Raw genomic sequence first — 7,264 nt, 5'->3', positions numbered from 1 at the left:
TGACAAAGTTAAACAACGTTAAAACAACGCTTCAACCAAATTTCAACGTTTAAACAACGTAGAGATGCTGGCTTATATACGAGTTTATAAAAATACAGCTTTTTACGCCGTGACTCTTTTAATCTAAAAAAACATTTATTTTTTGAACAATAGTGTGTTGTTACGAGTAAGAAAAGAAACAATAATTCTTCATGAACTTTTAATAGCTGTCATAGTACAATATCTTATGCTATTGTACTGCACATCTTGTTACAGCTTTCACTTATTATTATTATTAGTATAATTAGATAACTTTATATTATAATACTAACTGTTGTTATAGTATACCAAATAATCTGCCCTGTACCATTTTTTTAATGCAGGTAGCTAAATTGAAAAGCAATTATTGAAAGAAGAAATTGAAAAGCAATTATTGAAAGCAAATAAAACTAAAAAAATAATTTTTACATTTTTAGAACAAAAACTTATACAAAATTAAAATTATTTTTAAAACAATCTTGATAAAAATATGATATCTTCATCATCAATATCAAATTCATATGTATTTTTATTGCCTTCTGTCATCAGACTCATTTTGATTTTTCCACGATCCAATCAATATGGTGCAAACTTCAAACAGTCTAAATTATATCTTTGTGCATTGTCTTTTTATTTAAGAACATCGGGTAACTGCATCTAAATAAAAATAAATTTAAAGTAAGGTACATTTGAACATTTTACAAGTATTATTATACTTCACATTGTTCACAAGCGAATGTGAACATTAAGTGATCAATACAAGGAAAAACGATATCTGTAATTAACTGTACTTATATATTCATATATGTATATATACATACATACACATACATATACATATATATATATACATATATATATATATATATATATATATATATATATATATATATATATATATATATATACATATATATATATATATATACATATATATATATATATATATATATATATATATATATATATATATATATATATATATATATATATATGTATATATATATTATATATATATAAAAATATATATACATATACATATATATATCATATATACATATATATAAATATATATATATATAAACATATATATATATATATATATATATATATATATATATATATATATATATTATATATATATATATGTATATATATATATATATATATATGTATATATATATATATATGTATATATATATATATGTATATATATATATATATATATATATATATATATATATATATATGTATATCTATAAATATATATATATATATATATATATACATATATATATATATATATATATATATATATATATATATATATATATATATTATATATATATATATGTATATATATATGTATATCTATAAATATATATATATATATATATATATACATATATATATATATATATATATATATATATATATATATATATATATATATATATATATACATATATATATATATACATATATATATATATATACATATATATATATATATATATATATACATATATATATATATAATATATATATATATATATATATATATATATATATATATATATATATATATATATATATATATATATGTATATATATATATATATATATATATATTTATAGATATACATATATATTTATAGATATACATATATATTGGTAGGAGCAGCACAAAGAAATATCTGGTTTTTCAGATCTTAATTAAGATTTTGTTTATTACATTTATTTTACCATCAACCTGTGAAATCAAAGTAAATTTAATTAAAAAAAAAAAAACAGTAAATATACAATCAAATCACAAATAAATTAAATTAATGAAATACTCAAATCACAAATTAACAAAAAATAATGAAATCATGGCAAAATAAATGTAATATACAAAATCTTAGTTAAGATCCGAAAAACCAAACATGAACAAGGTGGCCACTTAAAATTTTTATAAAAAAAAAGGATATAAGAGGATTTTAGAGGAGATTTTACATCTAATTTAGAGGGTTTTTTTTGCGTAACTACGAAATTTTGAAAAAAAGAGAAGATTTTAGAGGATTTTTTTTTACTATCATTGTCTGTGTTTCTACACTTGTGTGGTTTGGACATGTTTCAATAATGCTATTTTTCATGTTAAATGACATCGATTTGCTAAAGCTATTCTTTACGATCCAATGCCCTTTTAGATGTTAACCATTTGCAGAACAGGAGTGGGTATTTTAAAAACTATACTACCATCAAGAAATTATGAACTTTATTAGATGACTTAAAAAAAAAAAACTCATAAATTTACGATTAATGAATGCGTTCTTTAAGTTCTACCAACTTTACTTTCTTGCATTTTAGTTCCCTAAGAATACTCTCTTTATCAATTGCAGCCCTTCTCAAGGCATTACATTTGAATAAGATTGTTAAATCGTTCTTTTTTTCCTGCCTCAAAGTCAAATGCAAAATCAGCTTCTTTATTAAGCTCAATAATAATTTTCTCCAAAGTTTAATTTTAAATTTAAAGTTTTTCTTGAATTTCAATCTTAACCTCTTTTTCATTTTTCTCTTTAAAATTTTCTTTTCTCAAAAATTTTTTTTGCAAAACGTTTACGGATTGTGCTTATTTTTATCCTAAAGAATTTAAAAAAAAAAAATGTTATGAAAGGTTTTCTTTTTCAGAATGAAATTTAAAAAGTTCAAATCGAATTTCCACCTCAATATAAGAAGTTCTCCACCTCAATATAAGAAGTTTAAATTGGAATTTTGAAAAGCTTTTAAATCTTTTAAAAGAAGCAAAATATCTATTTATCATTGTTTGTTTAACTTCATTTCATTTTAGATTTATGAACAAGTGATTGTTGATATTTTTGACAAGAAGATTTGACATAAATTAACAAACTCCATGAAATTAGAAAACTGTGTGGTTCAAAGTTTTTTCATTTCATTGCCTTTTCTAAACTACCTTTCTTCAAAAAGCGGCTGTATAAATTACGAAGGACATTGTCTAATGATGGTAAGAATTGGAATCATCAGATTATCAGTTTGAAAAGTGATTAAGAACTCATTTAATGATGCTGCAATTTCCTTAAAAAATTTAAGTTTCAGCGGAATAGCCGGATCTTCCACAGCTTTAGCAAGACAATCGAAACTGGTGCTTTGTCCAGGCTTTCTATTTCATTGTTGCTTCTATTTTGGTAAACTTTTCCAAAACTTTACAACTTCAATTATCTTGGACCAAATCATTTGGGCGCGTTTGGCAACACTACTAATTTCAATACATCGATATGCGCAGAACTTAAGAGGATAATCTGAAAAAGTAGCAGCTATTGAACATTCATGGTCAGCTCTGCGGGAAGGAAGCTTATCAAATATTTTATACATAGAAATAAGTAAATTTTTAATTTTCCAGTCACTAGCCTTTTCTCCAGTTTGGAAAGAACAATGATATATAATGATATGGAGACTACATATCCCAATATTAATTATAAGATCAAGTAAATAGTCTATTCTGCTTTCATTTACCAGATTTAAAAATGCTAAATTTATATTAGGACCACCAACAGAAACTTGGAGGACTTTAGTATGATCCAAAGAATTTAAACAATTATTATATTTAGAAAAAACATCAACCGCTGATCCTTAACCTAAAAACTCAGAACTCTAACAAGTTGGTGTAATAAAGGACTTTGCTTAAATCATTTAGCATCGTCTATTTGACAAAAGGGGCCACACCATGACATAAAATGTAACTGCATTTTGTTTTTCCACATGTGAAACTTTCAGTATTTTTACTGTCTAGAAACATGGAACAGAACAGTTTACTTTTTGACTCTGAAGAACGGTAGGAATATTTACATCGTAAAACTTCTAGTGACCAAAACACCTTCGCATTTAATGTCTGATCTCTTGACATTATATCAATCAAATTCACTTGTTTTTGAGTTAGTTTCTTTTCAAGTGGATTAGTTACTGCAGATAACTTTAAAAAAAATTTGTTCTACTGCTATCACATGGACATCTTGCCACATGTTTCTTCCCTTTAGAATGCTGTTTTATATTTTATATTCCGCTGTTTGCTGAAGGACTTCGAACAAACTTTACAAAATGTATTTGTTTTATCCTTTTTATCTCTTTGCAACCAGCATTTGAACTCATCTTCAATGAGCCACAAGTCTTAAAATTTACTTTTATATTTAGGCATTATTTCTACTTTTCTAAAAAAAACAAATAAATTCTTTATGGTAGACATAACAGAAAATAACTACATTTAAACCATTTTCTACACTTAAAAATTGCTTAGCTCTATAATATTTTATAAGAATAATTAAAGATTTTCAAAAATCTTTTTAATTAATATAAAAATTTGCTAAACAATAACAACATTATTTTAAACAATTAAAAAAAAGCTTGTGAACCTAAAAAAAAAAAAAAAAAGGAGTTAAAGAGGAGATTTGATCACATTTTTAACTTTTTAGAGGAAAATAGAGGATTTTAGAGGAGCTGTGGCCACTCTGATGAATACAACTTAGAGGTTAGAGTTAGTAGACAAAGCAATCTAGACTAATTTATATAAATGTGATTTGATACTCGACAGATATATTGAAATATTAAAAAAAGAAGAAAGAAAGTTAAGGGAAAAACTGTTTATAAACAGCTTTTTCCCTAACTTTCTTTCTTCTTTTTTATAAATTTTTTGCTGTTTTAAAGTCTGTTTATAAGATATCTTAGCTCTAATTTGAGCATGCTGTTAGCAACTTTAAATAACTTTTTCTTTTTTTATAAATACTAACTTTTTATAAATACTAACTATTTATAAAATAATTAAATTTATTCACTGATAGTACCGCGCTCAACTTGTTTCTCCGCACAGTGACCTTGTTCGTCAAGGTTCGTTTTTTATAGTTATAGAGTTGAGAGAGGTTTATAACCACAATTAAGTAGCCTCCTCGCGTATAGTAGCCTTCTGGGTCTTAGGAAGGTAAATTAAAAAAAAAAAACGAAAACATCAACCTACTTTGGAGTTATGTTAACGCCTGCAATCTAGTTTATATACGTTTTTACTTTACCTGATGTTGTTATACCAATCCCAAACAAAAAGAATACAATACATACTTTACATAAGATTTGATAAAGATTAAATGGTCTTTAATACTACTTTTATAAATATAGATATGTTATAATCATTTATATATAATAGGTTATAATACCTGTAGTTTTATCACATTTTAGTTTAAACTTATACCAACCAACTGTTGTGTCATATTTTAATTTTTTACTGCAAATTTCACATTTCGATTCGGACAATTGACAAAACCATTCTTTATTAAACTTGATGGATTTTCATTCACACAAACAACATTGTCTTTTGAATATATAAACTAAAACATACTGGTCCACATTATAGTTTCATAATTATAATTAGACTTTGATTGTAAATTTTACATATATATAAAAACATCTTTAAATGATTTAAATTTCATCTCTAATCCACCATTTTTATATAAAATATGCAATTTAAAGTATTGTACACAATGTAAAAAGACTTTTAAAATGCTTGTGTATAATGCAAATTCTTATAAATTTTTGTAAAATTATACATCTTTTAATGTTTTTATTTTTATTACATAAATTTTTTTTTCTTTTATTACAAAATAATACATATTTACAATTTTTTCTTAAAAATTACACTAACTCAGGTTTTCTATAATTTTGCAATATATAGTTTTTTCAAATGTTCGTAAATATAGACATTTTCTTTTTTTTTTTTATTTTATTATATATTTTTTGTATTTTTGTATTTTTGATTTTTTTGTGTTTTTTGGTTTCATTTTTTTTTTTTTTTTTGTTTTTTATTTTTTTGCCGTTATGCGGAAAAAAATCGAGAGTTTGGATTAGGTTAAAAAAAGGAGAAATTCTAAAATAGGTTAAAGAAAGATTCATAAGGAAAAAAAGATTTATATCAAAACAAATTAAAAAAAATTACAGGACTTTTACACAAACATTACGTTACGAACACTATAGATAAACACTTATGTGTTAAATAATATTTCATAAAATAAGGGCTGGCAGTGATTTTCTAATCATATGTAATAATAATTTTGTTGTATAACATAGAAAAAATTGCAGAGGGAAGGAAATCTTTACTAAACATACAACGAGCCGTTGTTTTATTTCAGCTCATATGTTTAGTTTCAGATTTCTATTCTCTACTTGACAGAAAACATTTTTAATACAAAAATACTCACAGAAAATGTCCGCGGTGTTTCTACGGACATGATAATTATATTTTAAGGTAATAATATTCCTGATGTTCCTGATTATTACCCTGATCACTACCATTGGGTCAATTTTTATGTTACTAAACATGCAGCGGCATCTACTGTTACATATTGCACACATGATGGTTTGAGTGAGTGTCAACAGCAGCTGCGAAGTGGGGTTTTTCTCCGATTAACTCGCTGTTTCAATCGAGAAAATCGAATTTATCGGAGAAAAATTGTTTCGGGATGTCAAGGAGTTATATACATGTTTAAAATACTTCCAAATTTCAACAGAAGGAGGACATAAGGCAAAGATATGGATATTTTCCTCGATTTTACCACAAGTTTTGCATTTGTTATTTTTGACGATCTGTTGCCTTGTGCTTTTGGCTAGCAAGGCTGCAGAAGGTAAACTGCTGTGTAAAAAACGAAAGAGGATGTTTTGATTCGGTCCGCATGCGTGGGAGGTGAAGTTTTTTTTCCAAATTTGGGTCCACGGCATTATTTTTTTTGTTGAACCGTTCCAGAAAACTTCTGCTGGCACAACTGTCTTTTTGTTTTATGCCACTTCTAAGTAAAAATTTTTTGTTGCTTTTAGGGGGATGTTTAAAAGGGACCCGTTATTTGCCTAAAATTTCGATTGTTGTTTTGTAGTACTGAGACGTTTTGTTGTCCCAGTGTTTTGGAAAATTGTTCTGCTTTAAATAGATCCAGGTTTGGTTTTGGTTCGTAAATTTTATAAGTGAACTCGCCAACCAATACTTTGAAAAAGTAGTAATAATCGTGAGCTTTGTCCTCTTCGCATTCTTTTAGTTGAAAGAGTGTTTTGAGGCGAAGTGAAAGACTTTGCTCCTTCGGTGATAAAATTCCGAGACCCCCGCTTTTGATAGGTAAAAAAGTGTCTCTCTCTTGACCGGATTGAAATTGGTCTTTTGCCACAGATTTTCGAAAATGGCTCTGTGCAGACGTTCTATTGCCCATTCGAGAACGGGCAG

The 7,264-nt window shown here is 25.3% G+C and overlaps 1 long non-coding RNA gene across 1 annotated transcript; it reads right to left on the bottom strand.

Annotated features, from left to right (window-relative positions):
• Nucleotides 1-437: 437 nt before the first annotated feature.
• LOC136087385 (uncharacterized) lies at nt 438-6,462 on the bottom strand. Its single transcript, XR_010641765.1, has 3 exons — nt 6,255-6,462; nt 5,217-5,387; nt 438-675 (listed from the first exon to the last, which is right to left on the bottom strand). It is a non-coding gene; the product is annotated as an uncharacterized LOC136087385 (long non-coding RNA).
• Between the last annotated feature and the right edge of the window lie 802 nt (nt 6,463-7,264).

Source organism: Hydra vulgaris, chromosome 11 (genome assembly GCF_038396675.1).
Source record: "Hydra vulgaris chromosome 11, alternate assembly HydraT2T_AEP".
In the NCBI taxonomy this organism is placed as follows: domain Eukaryota; kingdom Metazoa; phylum Cnidaria; class Hydrozoa; order Anthoathecata; family Hydridae; genus Hydra; species Hydra vulgaris.
Note: the sequence above shows the minus strand (reverse complement) of the source record. Positions and strands in the feature narration are given on the sequence as shown.